Source organism: Lampetra planeri, chromosome 12 (genome assembly GCF_965212315.1).
Source record: "Lampetra planeri chromosome 12, kcLamPlan1.2.h2, whole genome shotgun sequence".
NCBI classification, from domain to species: domain Eukaryota; kingdom Metazoa; phylum Chordata; class Hyperoartia; order Petromyzontiformes; family Petromyzontidae; genus Lampetra; species Lampetra planeri.
Window position 1 is genome coordinate 7,537,204 of NC_136118.1, and position 20,489 is coordinate 7,557,692.

The window sequence follows — 20,489 nt, forward strand, 5'->3', positions numbered from 1 at the left end:
GTGCGCGTTCATACTTCATGGTGGCCGGCTAAATCCACTTGGAAAGTAAATAATGTTTAGACATCCCTCCTCCCCCACCCCAACCTTTCTTTGTTCAACTAAGTGGTACATTCCACTGGAAGGCATCTTAGATACAACAATTCACCACCCCACCCCCTCCCTCTGTCAGAGATGTGTGGTATTCAGGAGCACGATCAGATTCAAGAATGTACAGTAAATAATGTATGTACCTCTCTCTCTTTGACTGCCTCAATGTTTTAAAATCCTTTGTCTTGTGCAGTTTTGTTTGCTACATTAGCCCAAGTATACCACGAGCGTATCATTGGCACATCTAATAGCATAAGCGTGCATATCTCGGAATCACTAAAAAACACTTTACATTTTATAATTCGATTCGTTGCTGCATGTCTACTCCACAATGAATATCCGTTAGCCAGCTATTGTTTTTGTTTCTTAATTTATTACCATTGGGCGGTTGGCGTCGTGGAATGAAACGAAGTCATTCGTTTGTAACACGGAAGACTGCACCATTGGGAGAGAATATTCCGCGAAACATGTTTTTCACATCTGGATAAAACACTTACATGTTATGCTTTTTTTCTTACGTATGTTCGCGTGTTAAACTTCTTTCACACCGTACATAGCCAACAGTGCTAATCGGAGGTGCGGGGGAAGGATAACAAACTTAACAAAAACAACTTTTTTTTAAAAGAAATTAGTTTTCAATCTAGATTTAAACGTGCATAGCTAATACCTGTCTGCCAATACGGTTTTCCTCGTATTCTTGTACAGGGGAATTGCGTTTTCAGGTCCATACGGCGTGTTGCCGTTTCAATACGGGAAAAAAACTTGTTTGTGTCTATTTGTTTGTGTTTCTCCCTTGTGATGGGACTGTGTAGGATGAACGTTGATATGTATAAGGGCACGGGGTGACCAACAGGGTCTGAATTGGTCTCTAATAAGGTACGGCATTGATAAGGGGCTGACAAGTATGATAGCTGCAGTAGGTTCCTAAAATATCGGAAGGAAGATCATTCCAGATGGCTGCAGAAGCGCATCACAAAAAGCGCACGATAGCTCGCCAAAGCCGCTGCAAGGATGACCGGAGTTCGCGTGATGGTTTATGTTCCTGGACGAGATCAGCAAGGTGTTGTGGTTCATTCGTGGCAAACACTTTTTGTGTAACAAGTGCGACTTTAATAATAAAAAATTAACCCGTAGAAACAAAGTTTTTCACTATAAATCCTTTATATGCATGGCATCGGTTTTATTTTATTATTGATTTCTGTTTTTCTTGAGTAAGAGTTTCATTTTTATCACATTGGTATTTTAAATTAAATATGAATTTTTTTTCTTCCTAAAAGTGGAAAATTTAGGAAAAAAAATTTTCACGAAAATAAATTGTCACGCACAACGAGTCTGTGTGCAAAATGTCAGCTCGATTGGATCACGGGAAGTAGGTTAAAAAACGACCAAAAGATTTGCACGGTCGTAAGCGCGCAAGCAAGCAAAGCTCTTGCCGTGAGCGTGTCACGTGACAGTCAAACGAATTTGTTTTTATTCTCAAAACTTGAATTTTTGCACACACACAAAAGTGAAAATACGAATTTAACAGCCCTATGTAATGAGCTACGTTCCGGGCAACGGTTCTTCTTTGCAGCACATTAGAGTTGTTGCTATTCGTGTTTGTGCGCCACTGCCAATGCAGGATCGCCAAATAATACGGTAAATATGATGACTTGCATTGTACAGTGATTGGTAATCAGCCTGAGCCCATCAACGCACTCCACTTGAAATCCCAGTTTAAATTATGGGCGGCTGCCAGAATTCTAACCCAGGCCCTCAGCGGTTGCCAGCACAGTGCACTGACCTCTAACCCACCGCGCCACCCCTATCACACTGGTTTCAATGCACAGACACAATGGCTCCATATCCAATTCGTATGCCTCTTAGCATCAAGGCTGCGACGACGGTAACTGCCTCTTGAGCATTGCTTTTATTTTTTGATAAGTGCTGTATAATGGGAAAACCCAGCAGATCTCGCCTTGCATTAATTCCCTAATAAATATCAGGCAAAATGTGAGAGAAGGGACTAATTAAAACTTGCACTGTAGACCAATTTCTGAGTGATTGACCGCATTAATTATCTGACCATAAAACATATTTATATACTGTTTATGAATAATATAAAATGTGTCTAATTGCCGAGCACAGGGGGGAGATAATTGTTGTGGGAATATGACAGAAAAGGTAATGCTGCTCTTCTCTTATTTTTTAAATAACGCCAGATTTGAATTGATAAATCCTTTGGCAATTTGCTCAAATCTCTAGTTGTCACCTCCTGAGGAGAACAAATTACATTTCAGATCCTAATTATGAAGTGATCATGGCAGTTGTGATGGCAGGAAATCAACTCTCCCCATCTCGAGAGAAAATTAGGGCACATTAAACCATTGGTTTTTGATCGTTTTCTTCCACGTCTTTTTGAGTCCTTGTCTGTACAGAAGGATTTTTTTATTCTCAGAGATTAATGCCTCAAATCATTTTACTCAGAGGAATGGAATATGCTCTTTATACACTGTGCTCCTTTATATTTTATGTATTCTTAAATCATTCTGTTTCTATGTTGTCTATGTGCTGGCAAAGCATCAGTCTTGTATAAGTTAACGTTTAGAGAAAACCTTTCATCGACGCATACAAGTATTTATTTTTTCTGCATGATATACAATAAACGTAACGATTTGTAAAATCAACGTTCATGTTTATCTAAACAAATAAATCAAGTTATGTGCACTGCCTTGTAGAATTGTAGTCCCAGAAACGATAATCCATTTTACATATAAATTAAATGACAAATTGAAGTTTTTAAATTGCATGCAGCCCAGAGCTGTTTACACAATAACAGCCCTAATATGTCACAGCGAGTCTCTGCGGATATGTTAATATCATATTTTGCCATACTTAATCCATATTATGTCTGAAACACGGTTCCAGATGTCACATTAAGAAATATCACGTGGCCTTCCTTTCGCGGTTATTCTTCAAACATAATGGACATGTAATATTTATATGTTTGTAAGTACACAACATAAAAAATATATAATGTTTCAATCAAATCTAGGATGCAGCAGTGGCCACTGTTGAATCATTTATTTCTCACACTCTGAGTTTTCACAACCTTGAACACCGCCGTGCTCACGTGAACTCGCAAGGGTATTCCCAGGCAGGAGTCTCACGTGGGATGCCTTCCCGGCAGAGCTCTTCCAGTGGATGCCAAAGGGGTAAAGTCGCAGCCGTGCAATCGCATCCTCACTCCACTGCCGATGGAAGGGGCTTCGACAAGAGCGAACTCATTGGAACCTCATTTGCCAGTAAAAAAATATGATAATTGTTTTTTTACCCTTTAACCTGGCAACAAAACTGACACCTTTTTTTTACAAGGAGTCATGTTTGCATTGACCACAATACCTGCGGTGATGACGCCAAAAGACGCCTTTTGGCGTCATCTGGTCCAACACCATGTGAGACTAGGCTCTAAGAAAAGCTGTCTCGGGTGTGGACCAATCAATTTCAAGGACAGTGCATACATTATCAGAGTTGTGTATTTTGTTTGCATTCCGACCGCAGGTATTGTGGTCAATGCAAACATGACTCCTTGTAAAAAAAAAGGTGTCAGTTTTGTTACCAGATAAAAAGGTAAAAACCAATTATCAAGAGCGAACTCATTGGAGGGTATTTGACCAAGTGCCTCAAGGGAGGTGAGCGTGCCCACGCTTTACCCCGGCACGCACGACTTTGCCGATCGATTGTGATGTACAGCAACACCTCGCAACTTTCGTCCGGCTAGAAACCAGAGCATGCACGAATGTCAAAGCAGAGCCTTTATTTAGCTCGCACATTTATTTTGTCCGGCAAAAAAAACGTGCATGCAAATAACTACAGTAAATATAAAAACGTACGTGCAAATAACCCCAGTAACTATATAACACGTGCGTGCGAAACCTAAATAAACAAATAAAATAAAAAATAAACCTTCCACGAAGTTCGCGTCGTGGAAGGTTTGGAGATGAAATCGGACGAAAGAGGGAAGTCGAGTGGACGAAATTTGAAATGTGGTTACAGTTGAAAACGGCCGAAATAGCGAAGCGACGAAAGTTAAGTGGACGAAAGTCAAGGTACCGCTGTACCCATGTACACTGCGGAATGAACAGAGGCGAGGCAGATTTACTTTAACCGCCGCAGCGGAAGATGGATTTCAAACCGTCGACCTCTGGATTGCAAGTCCAGTCTGCTAACCGGTTACACCACCACGTCTATCCATAGAGAGGTCAGCAACCTACTTGAAATGCTGTAATCTACTTTCCACCTCATAGCCTGCATATGCCTAACACGCATGACGATATCTATGTGTGATCCACCAGCTCCTGTGTTTGCCGTGTTGGATTACAGGCATGTGTCACCACGGTTTCGAAATAAGGAACCCACTTTTAATTTGGATAACTCACCATTAATCAAATTATATACTACGCAATTATTTGCTCTTAAAAGTCTGCAACTGGCATTTTAATACAGTTCTTAGAAACGGTTGTTTAACGTTATAACCACAGGAGTTTATTTTGACGTAATTTTCTTTTTTTAGGATTGCGCGTTCAAAAATGATTTTGAACCACTTCGGGGTGTGTATCTTTTATGTAACGAACACGCATTGGTAACAGGCCACGGTTTGGCATTAAAAAAACTATTTCTTATTCGGTGTACATTTACGTGCATACGCATTCGGCTTACGTAGGCACCGCACATCGGTGTGGCTGACATTCTGCAGGCACGGGGAAATGTAGTTGTTTAGAAATATCTGGTGCGGAGGGTATGGCAAGGTCTCCTCTGCCCACTCTCGTGTTAATTTTGCTTTCAGCAGAAACCGTAACGGAGTTGAAACACCTGGGGGGAAGTATGCAAAACATGTCTAGCCTAGTCTGCACTGCTCTAAAACGTGGCCTCAAATGGAAACTTGGAGGCGGTGATCATTAGTAGCCGAGGGGAGAAATCCTGGGTGTGTGTGTTTTTCAGGAGCACTGCGTGTTTTGCCAAGGGAGCTGAAAGCAACCAGACTCTTAACAGGATTCATATGTGCATCTGTAACAATTTAGCGCTCGCCTTTTTTTATTATCTGAATCATTATTTCTTTCCTTTCTCTTTCTCTTTTTTTCTACCCTGTCTTAAAAAGTTAAATATTTACGTGATTAATGGCCTATTTTGTTGAAATGTTACCCACCAAAAGTTGTGTACGCTAATTAATGCTTATCGAAGCGTTTCAATGAATAGTTGCTCAATTGGATCACGTTCCATTTGATGATGTAATTTTGAGCTGGCGATTCGGTGTGATAAGCACGCTGCTTTCTATGAGTTACCAGCGATCCGAGTTCGATTCCTGGCCACGACGAACTGAGTGGCGAGTGACTTATTAATCTGTCACTGCCCTCCCCCACCTTCATCAACCCACACACACTGGCGGGGTGAAGTATGATTAAAAACAAATATGGCATAGTGTGGGGAGACCATCCATTGGTGGCTTGAGAATGGCTGGAATCTAAATCTTACTAGATTTGTCAAAGCATGTTTACAGCTATTTATTTCTAAGAGGGTTTTTGAGTGAGATCCCGTATATAAATGTGTCGTTAAAACCGCCACCACCCAACACAGCCAACGAGTAATGGTTGTCACATAAACGAACAAGTCGTCACTGCTGTACTAGTGACGAATTGTTTTCCTGAACTCGTGACGAATTGTGCGGTTTACATTACAACCCTTACTAGTTGTCTGTGTCGGGTGGTGGCGGGTTTAACGACACATATATTTACGCGATCTAAACCAAAAAAAACTCTATTATGAATGATTTTGGTTGCCAAAGCCTACGTGTTAAGCTATTTCTTTTCCAAAAAAAAATTCCCTCAAATAATGAAATGTCATCGTCTTACTGTAACTTGCTTTTGAAATGTACTTTCACTCTTCATTTTAACATTAGTTTCGTGGGCATGGATCAACGTGGATGGGCGCTTAGGCCGGTGTCGTACCTTTCCAAATTCAGCACGGATGTGCCGCATTTCACAGCTGTGCGATGAAGCATACTCATTACTGTTCAGAGAAAAGACAGTGCCACCAAGGATTTCTTGCAAAGAAATTACTTGAGGCTGTTTCAAACATCTGCTCAGAGGCCCGATTGCATCTTAGGTAACAGATAACATTGTTCTCCTAAATTATGAAGCATTCAAGCAAAACATTTTATGTTTTTATCCCCTCAAATATGATTTGTAATAAACGCCACTAAACCGCACTTACCAGTGTAATGAAGCATGTTCAAACAATCCCCACGACTGCCATGGCATGGGGAGGCCTTCTTTCACCAGTGGATTGACAAATGACTGTGAATTTGTATTATTGTCGTGCATAAATCCTCCTAAGTATGCAGAAAATTTGTTTTAATTCCAGCCAGGTCTGTGCAGGTAATGGGAATATTTCCACTCCCGGCACCCGACACTGACTTTACCTCTCTCTATGGCTACTAGTAATGTACCTACTCCAGACTACCAGTGATCCAGAAAATATTCAGTGATACATTAAACCCTGACCACAAAACATCATGTTCCTGCACAATTGCTCGAGGAAAATTAATCCTTCGAGTACACATTGATTTACTCCTGGAAACAGTGTCATTACAATCGTATCCATCATGGCCCCTCCCCTTACCGGATATCAATTTGATGATATTTCCAGCAATGGGTTATTCTATGACTGCGTAGGTTTTCGCGGTTGTGCCGTACAGCTCTCTGCTGTGTTTTTGTGTTGTTACCGCGTGTTGTTCGGCAACGATATCCGAGGTTTTGCTCAATGCGATGGGAGATTTTACAGGCGCTGAATTGAGCAGCTCATTCTCTCGATTGCGTTGATGCGGCCGCTTGTTGCTGGTGTCTCACGCCGGTCGATGGTGTTGTGCATTATTATAACAGGTCACAAGTGGCACTCAATCTTGGCAATACTTCATTCGGAATGTAAATGCCCTCTCTGCGGCATTTCTAATCATGTAACCACACAATGGTGGTAACACGAATGGCATGGAAATTACGCAGTAAAACACTCTGCCTGACTGAATCAATATTTTTGTAAAATATGTATTACCGTTTGGGTGGGCCTATGACCAAATCACCCAGAATAGGCTGATCTCATCATATATTCGAAGCTAAGCAGGTTTAAGGCTGGGATAGTGTTTGAATGGGAGATCATCATACACACCACATTTGGGTAGAGCGGTGGTCGTTTGTGCGCTGCAATATGAATCTGGCGAAATAGGTTTGATTCCAGGCCATGGCTAACACTGGTAACGAGTGAAATCACGCACCAATCGACATCAGCAGAAGTCTGGCCAAAGCAACCGCCATGACCGAATGGCTTGGGGAGGTTATTCACCCACTTGTGGATTTGCAAAGGTCTGTAAATAATGTTAATTTTTATTCCACTCCAATTTAAAGCAGGTTCGTTAAACAATACACGGAACGGTGAATTATTTTCTACCCCCCGTCGCCCCCCAATAATTATGTACCCACAGCTGTCAAAACGATAATGTAATCATGCTTTGGGCATGAATAGCACATGTTTATGTTCAAAAATACGAATTATACCTGTGCTACGATAAATGTTCTCGTACTCATAAATTACTTCCAATTTGCTATCCAAAAACAAAACATCATAAAACTTCTGAAATCATTGCCAGATGCTCTTCAGTGGGGAGACATGTAATTTAACATTTCTGGGATGTTTGTTGAGTGCAATATGTTCATCGGTGCGTGCACGATCCCAGCCACCTAAGTTTGAGTGCGGACACGGCGGACATCAACAGCAAGTGACGCTGCCGCGATAATGCGATAGTTTGACATATTGTACGAGATGACATCCACAATAAACGTACTATCTGTTTTACAAAGTATAGTTACATCGTAATTATCGTTATATGTTGAATTATATAATTTCCTGATGAGTTAGTTATGGCATAACAATACTAATAGTTCAATCTAAACATTAAAGTGTTTTTTTTTACCCAGCTGTTACCCATTTCCCTCATAATTTGTTAAACGTTTCTCGGAGTAATTTACTTTATGATTGTTAAATTATGTCGTAATTTCTGTGGTTAATTTTATGAATTACCTATTTCTTGTGTAACCGACAGTACGTGCGTTATATAGATTGCAGACTCTAAAGCTACAACAATCATAACACTTAGGGAAGGCTTATGTTGAGAGAACTGCAGTTGAATAGATTTTAAGCATTTTTTTTAAGTACAACAAAACCCCAAAGCAGACGATACCATCGTGAAATACAAAGTTAAGGGAAACTGACCATCGTCCTATTGTGAAATTAACATCGTATCGTACAGTTAAACATTATATCGTGGCAACCCAAATGGAAAATTATTTCGGAACCAGTCCTAGCCCCTCCACGTCTATTTTCACAATCCCGCATTGACCAGTATGGTAAATTCTAGATTTGACGCTTTCGTGACTGCAAGGATTCATACTCTTAGTTCTTGCGGTAAAGTCACGTAGGTAAAATATAAAATTAAAATTTATAAAAAATAATATAAAATAATAAAATCACGACGTTTCGGAGGCAACACAAGTCTCCGTCATCAGGTGTGACCGTCACAGCCAGATTTGCTGCATCACGTGATGCAGCAAATCTGGATGACGGAGACTTGTGTTGCCTCCGAAACGTCGTGATTCTATTATTTTATTTTATTTATTTTTTATAAATTTTAATTTCATTTTTTAACTATGTGACTTTACCGAAAGAACTAACCGTATGGTAAAGTATGGCAAAGTATGGCAAAGTGTGGTCAAGCAACCCATGTGAACCAACACATTGTGGAGACGCCCACGTCTATCAGCAGATTGACGAGGGCTTGTTAAAGATTCCCGTAGGATATGATGAAGTTCATATCGTTTGTTTTGCCCATTTGTAATCACATTTCTCAAATGTAATTGTGGTCAATTAGGATATGCCTTTGTGCAAGTATGCCCATAAAAGGCTCTTTCAGTGGCAGTATAGTTTTTTTTATGAGTCTGTTTTTTATCTTAGCCACATAGCATTTGAAATTGTTTAACAATATGTTTTTGTAAGGTCACATTGCCCCAACGCCTTATAATTGCAGTTTATTATGACAAAAACTATTTTCAAGTCTTCAGAGTTCTGGGATCATGGTGGTATGAAATATCCTGCAGTTATTTTGGATATTTTTTTTATTTAGAATACAATGTGTACGTAGTTACTTTTGTCAGTTTTGAGATGTGCATGTGCAAAAGACACAACAACTTTTAGCAAGATGTAACACAATATAATTTCTGTTGGATTCGTACCTTGCCTAGAGAATTTAGGAGTCGGTTTAATTTCACTATGATGATTTTTTTCTCGACTATGATTTTTTTCTAAAGTGTACATTAGACATGCCGCTGTAGCTGTGGTGTGATGGTCAACCCACTCGACGTACAATCCAGAAGTCGTGGCAGTTGACACAATGAGAAACTCGTAAATCGTCACTGCAGCTTTTGTCGACCGGCAGGTCCACGTGTGGATCGCTTGTGGTGGACACTTCCTCAAAGCCGTTTGTTCAGTGTGGAAAAGCAGGCCAAATATCCTCTGAGATATGAGAATAGCTTTTCCCCTTTTTTTCTGGCAACAAAATAGGTGTTAAAATGTTAAAACACCAAACTGAAGCCTTTGACAAGGAATCATGTCTGCATTAACCACAATACTTGTAATCCTCTGAGAGGTTCGTTCGAGCTCCTTCTAGTGGAGGCCCTTCCGCCAGTCACGTGATGAAGACATTTGAGGGCCACACTTTTACCTCGGACCTGGCGTCCTGAGTTTGATTCCCGGCTAATGCTAACACCGTCAGGGGCGAGTGAGGTCTGAACTGGTCCTGAACCCCCCCCCCCCCCTTCACCAACCTGCACTGACCAGCATGGCGAAGTATGGTCAAACCACCCTCATGAGGTGCCATCAGGTGAGGATGCCTTCATCCAGCAGTGGCTTGACAAAGTCCTGTAAATTACTGATGAATATTATTCACTCTTACAGCTCTTGAAAGCGATATGAATGATCTATTTAAAAAAATCAATTTCATTCAGGAAAAAAAACTAAAATTTATATTTCTTTTTTCGCAGCCCCGATTCATCATCACATCGCAGGATCTTGTCTGACGGCATCGGTTTGAGGAATTCTTCATCTCGCAGTGGATTGACGATGGCTGGTAATGATGATGGCTTTGCCCATTGTTTTGTTTGTATTTTGTCACAGTAACACCGCGTTAGGTTTATCTTGATCGCTCTATCTATTATTATGGATGATTAGCCCTGTGCCCTGCCCATTCCACTTCGAGCGGTTCCAATCATCGCAGCTGCTGACCTTCTGTGCGAGGCATGACGTAAGCTCCTTGGTGTACTCGCTCCGGTCGCCCATGAGCGCAAACCTTTTGTCACGAGCCCGTCTCAGCTGGCAATCAAAGAGAGGGTGGGGGTTAAAAGTGTGTTGTTTTTGCATTCTTTCACATCTTGAAAAGCACCTTTGGGAATTTAAGGCCAACGCATATGTCATGAGCGCATTGTCAATGACACGAAGGCAACCGATCTTTCATTGATTTTAAAGCGCATTGAGGCTGCTGGAAGGACTGCATTACAGCACACTCAACGCAACACTCATTGTGAGTGTTGCGTGTGTCAGAATGGAAATAACCCATTGCTCAATGAGGAAGAAATGACAGCAACATACCTGAACATGTTATTCCACTGAGTGGAGAACACAAAAATTAAATTGGAAAAGTCAGAAATGAAAGTGTTTTTATCTGGCAAAAGAGATAAGGTATACATTAGCCCGGTTGGATACATACGGTGCTAAAGAAGTTTAACATGCGTACTTACATATGGATTTGGTAGGAGAGTGGCGAGCCCACCGCAGTATGAACCCAGCGATCAATGTTCAATTCCCAGCCATGGCTGACACAAGTGGAAAGTCTCCCTCTTTGTCAACTTGCACTGACCAGCAATGTGAAATCGGGTGATGACCGACAGGGCGTGGGGAGAACTTCATCCAGCAGTGGATTGACAAAGGGCTGCAAATTATTGTTACCATCTTCTTGGTTCTTTCGGTAAAGTCACGTAGAAGGAAAATAATAAAATAATAAAAATAAAACATAATAAAATACATATTCTTATGTTTTTTGGGTAAAGTCACGTAGGTAAAAAATTAAAATGTATAAACGTGAAATAACATTTATTTTTAATTTACTTTTAATAATTTTAACTTTTTACCTACGTGACTTTACCGAAAAAACCTAAGGATATGAATACTTGCAGTCACGAAAGCTTCAAATCTAGAAATAATAAAATACGTTTTTCATGTTTTATTTCTTTTTATTATTTTATTATTTCCCTTCTACGTGACTTTACCGAAAGAACCAAGAAGATGAATCCCTGCAGTCACGAAAGCTTTAAATCGAAATATACTTCACTGTGTTCATGAGTGTGGCTTGGTAAAAGTTTGACAGGGGGGATGGAGGGGGGTGGGTGGCCGACTGATGTTGGCCATTTATGGGAATGAGGCCCAGGTCACCGGGTGCATAACACTGTGTGCTAAACCATTGCTCTCGACTCATCATCGTAACATCAGCGTAAAAACAAAAGCTCCATCATCCCCTTTGTCACCGACCTGACGTAAGGAGGAGACGGCGCTGCATTGCTCTGAGTGCATTATTTAACGCCTGCTGATAAATTGCTCCCATTCGAGCATTATTCAGACTCCCTACTTAGCCTCCGAGATCTGATGGATCCTGTAAAAGGTAAAGGTGCAGCCCTGAAATTTCTTGCTCACAGCATTGCTGGCAAGAGGGCTTCTGCTCAAGGAAGCTCTAGAGAGACTCACTGGAGGGTATTTGGCCTACTCTTCCACCCTGACCCGTTTGTTTTGGAAGAGGCGGGAGTACCCCCGTTTTACCCCGCCGCTTGTGAATTCCCGATCGACTGGTGGACAGAGGCGGGTGGCGCGGATTTAAGAAACTTGAGCCATTGTTTCAAGGGCCTGGCCGGGAGGTCAAACTGGAAACTTCTGGATTGCAAGTCCAGTGTGCAAACCATTTTCCCACTGGTTCAAACAACATTTCTTTGATATTGCGTTTGCAATGATGCGAGAGAAAAAAAGCTACTTAAAAAAAAAACACAAACTAAAACTTAAACTATTCAACAACAATGCTGCCCTCAGTTAAAAATAGAAATACATTTCAGCAAATGTGCCCTCCCCTCATAGAAATCCGACCAAGTGGCTCAGCGGTAGAGTGAGCCGCACACAGTCAGAAGGTTGCAAGTTCAGATCCTGGTTGGAGGGGGGTTGACTCAACCCATCATCCCTCCGACGTCGATAAAATTAGAACCACTCTGTGGTGTAGTCAACTCTTCTTGCCCTATGGAGAGATTCGTCCGTCACCCGAGCAATGTGGAATTGACACGACTGGCTCTGCGCAGCGCTGTAAAGAGATGAGCATCATTGCCTCGGTGTATGTACATATGCCGAGCTTCTTTTGCACCGTACGTAGCCAACCGTGAAAATCGCTTCCTGCTCACTTGAGCAGGAAATTACTTTGACACAGCAGAGATGATTTTTCTCTCTCTCTCTCTGTTGTTTGTTTTGTGTGATCTACACCATCGGCAGCGTGCCAGCTCGATCTGGTATCGCTCAGCGCGCTATCTGCAAGCGGTCGCGGATGACGGGTTGCGGAAGTGCGTGTCCGCGAGTGCGTGGAATGGCAGCCAAGCAATGGAACATGTCTGAGAGAATGTCCCACCGCGGAGATGGAGTGATGGTGTCCTTCCACCGCACCTCTGATCAACACACATACACATACGAGTGTGTGGACACGCGCTTGCGGTATCGCAAGCAGTGGTAGTGTAGCAGTTGGCATTCGCTGCGCTACGAACCCGGGGAACCCGAGTTCGATTCCTGCTCACGACCATCAACACCAGTGACGATTATTATCCGAAACGGTCGTGGGACTCCCCGAGGTCGACTCAGCCTCAAATGAGTACCTGGTGCGCGGTGTAAACATCGCCACTGGGGAGACAAAGGCGGCCGGGCGTTTTGCTAGCCATCCCCCCGCGTGCCGTGCCTGCCTTCATAGGTGCTACTCGCCAACAGCACTTGTCCCACCAGTCTGGTGAGGCTCTACGGGGAATCTTTGTCTTTGGAGCGGCGCTGCTTTGCTTCTCGCGTGTGACCTCCTCTCACCGCCGTTTCTCACACGTGCGTTCGCAGTGACGACCACGATGGTGGCGAGAACGTGGAGGGATTATAATTGCTGCAAAATTTGCTTCCAAAAATACCGCCTAAGCGATGCTGACTTTTCGTGACATCTTCAGGGCACTTCTGCGCCTGCAGGGAATAGATCTGAGAGCCTTTGAAGTCCGCTGAGACCTGCCACACCAAGTCTACTCAGTCGTTCACTCATAAACGTCTCAGGCGAGTTCCATGACTCAGCCGGGAATGGGCGTGCGAATGTTTTGTTTGTCAGCTTAACACGGACGGGCAAGGATTCTATATAAGGAGAGGGATTTGCATTTATGGAGAGCTTCAATAAACGTCTCATGAAGCCACATTGCTTTAGTTCACATCTCATCTCGACTATTCGAATGCCAGACTGCGGCCTAGATAAAGGACCCCCCCGCCCCGCCCCCCATGGCAGCTGTCCCTGCGTGGCACAACGTATATGCAGTTCAGCCTTGCATTTGGGAAATTGTCTGCCAGGAGGAGAGGGTGTTGCTGTTATACGTGTTTTTTTCCATATTAAGTGGTGAATTATTTATCAAATATAGTATAGAATTTTTACACGTAGGCTTTCGCGACCGATATCATCCATCAGGCGACAGCCACAAATGTGGTTGTCGCCTGATGAAGCTGGTTGTAATTACTGGCGAAACGTCGTACTCAGATTGTAAATGTTGTGAATTTGCTCTCCAACACACCGGTGTGCTATACTAGTGACGAATTGGCCACGTTATGTTTACGTGACAAACCTTATTAATTGGCTGTGTCGGGTGGTGGCGGGTTAAACGACGCATTTATGTTTATGCGATCTAACAAAAAAAAACCTATATTACGGATAGTATATCAACATTTCGCTCGTGATTACAACCACCTTTATCAGGCGATTAGCCAGAAATGTGAAGACGTCTTCTTGTTTAGGTCTTAAATACATTTGAACTTTTATCAACATACATAGTACATACATGATATCAGCTCGTGCGAGGTGCTGGTTGGATTGTTGCAACGTTATCAAATTGCGGCTTTAATCTGTGAACTCTTATTATGCAGCTGAGATTGATCGTGCCAACTAAATCGTCAACAGAATGTTGTTCTAAAAGCCTGGGTCAGAAGATTGTTAAGAATTGTCAGAAACCCTCTAGGGGGTTTTAATCATCTAGCTTCGAGAACATAAAGACTGTGCGTGCAGGAATGAGAAATGTTAATATTTTCCATTTCGTATAGAATCCTTTTGCTGGTCCGTTTATAGATAAAACACGAGGACGATATAAATCTTGACTTAAAGCTTTCGTGACTGCAGAAATTCATATTCTTGGGTCTTTCGGTAAAGTCACGTAGATAGGTTCAAAGAAAATAACAAAAAACTACGACGTTTCGATCGCAACGCAAGCAGCCGCTTGTTATTTTCTTTGAACTTATCTACGTGACTTTACCGAAAGACCCAAGAATAAGAGGAAGATATCGATAAAAACAACACTTTTTTTTAATTTCAAAGCCACTACACGTCTCTGACCAATTTCAATCCGCATGTCAGATCGCTGAACACTCTCCACTGTAAATCATGGAGCCATCGCTTTGACAATATTCAGTCATCTTTTGAGAAGAAATTAGAATTAGTAGTGTATCTATTATATATGTTTTACCCATTTCATGTTTATTTGTAAAGGCAAATAAATGTAAGGGGTAGAACAGGCATAGGCCGACAAAGTTTGGTCAAACAACCCTCCAGGAATGGCATGACATGGGAAGGCCTTCATCCAGCTGTGCGTTGAACAAATGGAGTTCGTTCTAATTGTGTTAAATTAAACAATGAAGGTATTTTAAGTTAATTAAAATAACAGTGATATTCATCTTCTTGGTTTTTTCGGTAAAGTCACGTAGAAGGGAAATAATAAAATAATAAAACTAAAACATAATATTATGGTTTATAAAATAATACAAATAAAACATAATATTGTGTTTTATTTTTAAAATAATAAAAATAAAAAGTAATATAATGTTTTATTTTCATTATTTTATTATTTCCCTTCTACATGACTTTACCGAAAGGACCAAGAAGATGAATCCCTGCAGTCATGAAATCTTTAAATCGAAACAGTGATATTTCCAAAACAAATGTTTTTTTAGTAAATTTTTTTACAAATATTTTAGTTGTGCTACTGGCATCATATCATGAGACAAAGGGTCCATTCAGCAAATATCTTAGAGCGGTGGATCACTTTGTCTGTCAGAGAATGTCCCGTGGAAGGAGGTAATGACACCACTTCACCACCCAACAACCCCCAATGCAGTGATAAATGTCGGTCACATGACAGTCAAACTGATATTTTTAATTCTCACAACTGTACTTTAGCCAAACATTATAGGCCATTGTGTTTCACCGTGTAATAATTCGTAACCAAACTGACGCGTAAAAACTTGCTACGTAACAAAAAAAAATACTCCAGTGAATCACGAGTAAGCTGTCCTGGATTAAAACCCAGGATTTCACTGCTTCGAGATCAGTATACTGACCTCTCAGCCACCCAACCGTCTCTCCAGAAATATATATTTTACGTTTGAATTGTAGAGAACAATACAGCATTAAGACTTTCTGCACGACTTAGCCAATGTTTCGTTCTGCCAAACAGCTGAACACAGATTACGCTTAAACGATTAGCTGTACGATCTCATTGTTTCGCTGTTGTTTTTTGCTTGTTATTTAGCCTCTCTATTTACCCCAAATGGTAATTAAGCACAGTGCAATGTCACATCGAACTTAATTGATGTCTATCAACAAAAAATAAGATCTTTCATGTTTAACGACAGTATTTGAAACGGATCAATTGTGAGTTAATTTCAATAAAATATATATTAAATTGGAAAAAAAACAATTCGCAATGCATAAACATATCTTTAATGGGACGGTGTTAATTATTCCATGTGAATCGAAGGTTTAGATGCCGCCAGGTAATTAACATTTTTATTAGCTATTTACATGTCATAAATTTCAACAAAAAACTCATTAATTTTAATACTTGCTGGCCTTAATTTAAATTCCTGCAGATTAAAAAAAACAGTGTGCAAATTGAAGGTAATAGGGGACGTGATGTTTCTCTTACATTATTTTTTTTTATATTCAGGCAATTCAGCGAAAATGTATACATATATATACACACCACATGCTATGAAATATTCTTCATAAACGCGCTCGTTAACAATAAGAAAACAACAACACAAATGAAACAAACGAAAATAAAATGTGCAACAACAACAAAGCGTGTCGGAATGCTTGCTTGGAACTATATTGAGAGGCGGCAAAAACAAACCATTGATTGGAGAACATCCGCAGATGAATGTCATGGAACAAACTGAGTAAGTCGACTGGGGGCGACAGCTCGAACGGAGTGACAGCCAAGGGATGGAACGCATCCGAGTGGACATCCACTGAGATGGAGCGACGAAATTGGCTCGTGTGCAGGCGCTTGACGCAGCATTACATTTGCAGGATCGTGAGAGGAGGTGACGGCTTGCAGGGGCCTCCATCAAGCGGTGAATTGATCACGGATGATAATGGCGAACCTTGCTTGATTATAATTGCTTTCATTGAGCGTGCTTTGAAGTTACAAGTAAATGATGCCGTACAAGACACAATTCACGGTGCTTATTTCACGAGTTCATCTTGTTATGAATACTAAATGTGTAAAGAAAACAGGCATATTGCGCAAAAAGTGGATGTACCGAAGAATTCTGTTGACATAAAAAAAATATTTTCGGAAAATGTTCAGGGCAGTTTGCATCCATCACGCATTAAGAAAATGTTTTTTTATCTTACCAAATTGCTACACTAATCTAAATCCTGAAATTCACAGCAGACCAATGTATGAATGTGCATTAACTGAAGCGCGTGCTTCAATGAATGTCGCGCGTCACATTCAAATCCTTTAGCAATGAATCTCGCTTACCACAATCTCCAAAATCGTTCTGCGCTAACTTGCAGATCCATTTATCAGAAATGTGCATTGCTCGTGCCTCCGATGCAAATATCAGTGCAGATGGTTTTTCAGTTCTGAAAGTATCTCAACATTAAACCAATAAAATAAAAACGTCTATTTATGTATTTTCTTCCTGCCAATCGTGTATTGGTAACACACGTATTTTCAGTTAATGGGTGTACAGCTACACAATTATTAACTTGTCTTGAATATCATAAAACGTATTCTTACAATGCTTCAAACTACAACATTCTTGATCATTGGTGTTTTTACCCTTTTATCTGGCAACAAAACTGACACCTTTTTTACGAGGAGTCATGTTTGCATAGACCACAATACCTGCAGTCATAATGCAATCAAAAAACATAACTCTGATAATGTATGCACTGTCCTTGTTTGCATTATGACTACAGGTATTGTGGTCTATGCAAACATGACTCCTCGTAAAAAAAGGTGTCAGTTTTGTTGCCAGATAAAAGGGTAAAAAACCAATTATCATATTTTTTACTGGCAAATGAGGTACCAATGGTACAACGTTATTTGTACGTATAAATAATCGGCGCCTTTCACGACTTTGCGACCTTGGTTGCTGCTGTGATAATCCACCCGCCAATGAATGTGAATGAAGCACAGAAGGAACCTGTTTTAAATGCTAATGTCATCGACTCATAGAGGAACAGCAACAGATGTCGTTTGAAGTCAAGTTTCCATATTCAGCCAAAGGCTTCGGGAATTACGGAGCGATCTTCAGAGATGTGTCGAGGAAATGAGTCGCAGTGGGGAGTTCCTCTTTCGGTAAAGTCACGTAGAAGGGAAATAATAAAATATAAAAAATAAAACATAATAAAATAATAAAAATAAAACATAATAAAATAATTCTCACGACGTTTCGGCCACAACGCAAGCAGCCGTCCTAAGGTGAAGAACAAGTCTGTCGGGAAGACAGCGTCTGAGTGCCATTGTTTGAAGTTCTTCCTTACACCCACACCGTGAAGTGCCGATGTCACGAGTGACCAATCGTCCACTCTGACGCCCACAGCTCTGATTGCAGTCATTGTGTCTCCATTCCTGTTTTAAATATGGGCATGGGGACAGGGCAAGTCCCACCACCAGTGGCACCACCAGTAAAGCCACTGCATTGCGTGTAATTTCTTGTTTTACTTCTCCTGATATGCCAGGGCGTGAAGCGGTGGAGCATCTTCTTGGTTTTTTCGGTAAAGTCACGTAGAAGGGAAGTAACAAAATAATACAAATACTTGACTTTACCGAAAAAACCAAGAAGATGAATCCCTTCAGTCACGAAAGCTTTAAATCAAAACGGTGGAGCATCGTTTGGCACACTGCACTGTGCACTATGATGCCCTGTGTTCAAATCCCAAGCACGGCTGACGTCGGGGACCAGTGATCTCACAACCGTCCCTGTGTATCCTCCAGCCTCTTCACCAACCCACACTTGCTGACCATCACGGAGAAATGTTGTTTTTTTTAAACCCCATGACTGACACGGCATGGAGAGGTCCTCGTCCAGCAGTGAATTGACGACGGGCCATGAAGTAAAGAAGAAATTATGCCTCTATATATTTAACTTACGTGCCATGGCATAGCTTGTGTGTGGGTGTGTTTTTTTAAGTCAATGCAATGAATACGTTTCACGAATTATAGCTAAGAATACACACCAAGCATTTCTTAAATAATTTACTCTCCCTAACATTCCCTTCATTCATTAACTACATATCTCGTGCAATAATTAATCGGTGGCAATGTCGGAACTCAGAATGTGGGTCAAGGATACAATGTGCTCCACGACCCATGCCCGTGAAGACGCCGTGACGAGAGTGTCACGAGTGGTCAAAGTGTTCCATTTGTCTCACTCAAGTAAGAACGGCAACAGCAACATCAATTGTAATCCATGCAACATCTAAATGCGAGAGGATGCTGCCGTAGCGTCACGGTTAGGGCACAGGACTTGCAAACCAGGGGTCGCCGGTTCTGCCATCTGGCGTGGTCGTTGACATAATGGTGCACATTTTATTAACTCACCCGCCTCTGTCCACCCAGCAGCATAAATTGGCACGTGACAGTTAGTCGATTGCATGCATCTATGTTGAACTTCTTTCGCGCCATACGTAGCCAAGAGCGGGATTGGCAAGTCACGTGGGGTGGGGTAAAGGGTGGCTTACACCCACCTCTTCTAAGATATACAGTCAGCATGGAAGAGTAGGCCAAACAGCCCTCTTAGAGGGGTTCACCTAGAGCTCCCTCTAGCGGAGGCACTTTTTGCCAGAAGTGGCGTAAGCAAGCAATTTCAGGGCTGCACCTTTACCCCTTTTTTTTCTTTCCTAAATACAACTGCGGCTCAAGACGCTTTAGAACAGTGCAACCAATAGGTGGTAGCGAGGTGGCGGGGACAGGGATCATCAGCAATGGGAAACGTGGGAGACTTAGACGATTCTAGATTTGAAGCTTTCGTGACTGCAAGGATTCATATTCTTAGGTTTTTTCGGTAAAGTCACAAACCGAACCTCTCCATAATAAAGGCTCAGTTTTTTGTTATGCAGTCTATTCATAGTCTCAAACCGCACCTTACCATAATAATAAAGAGTGGGCCATCCCTGCCCCTTCCCCCCCCCCCTCAACCATTATATATACGGAGTGGTATCTCCTGTAATCTCTCATTTACTTGATACAGCTGTCGGGCTGTGATGGTTCCACCTGAAGACCGAAGCTTGTGTTGCTTCCGAAACGTCGTGATTTTTATTTTATTTTACTTTTATTAATTTAAATGTTTTACCTACGTGACTTTACCGAAAAAACCTAAGAATATGAAGACTTAGACGACACTGCTGCACAGCCCATAATAAATCGAACGGGGCCCACAGCAACAATGAGCCTCATGGGCTGTCAGGGCAGCCAAAGTGGCACCGATGAGTCCCAGAGAATACCTGCCAGGGCTGGGTCCCTATCCAAGAGGCCCGAGAGCTACGCATACTATATACGACGTAGTAAAGATGAAATCATCCACCAAACTGCATGACAAGTTGAACAGTGCCCAGCATGACATTTTGACGCATTCCAGCTCAGGTGGAAAGAGTTCATTGCATGATCTCTGTCCATTCCATCCGTCCATAACGGAGTGGAGGTCTCGAATGAACGTGATCGAGT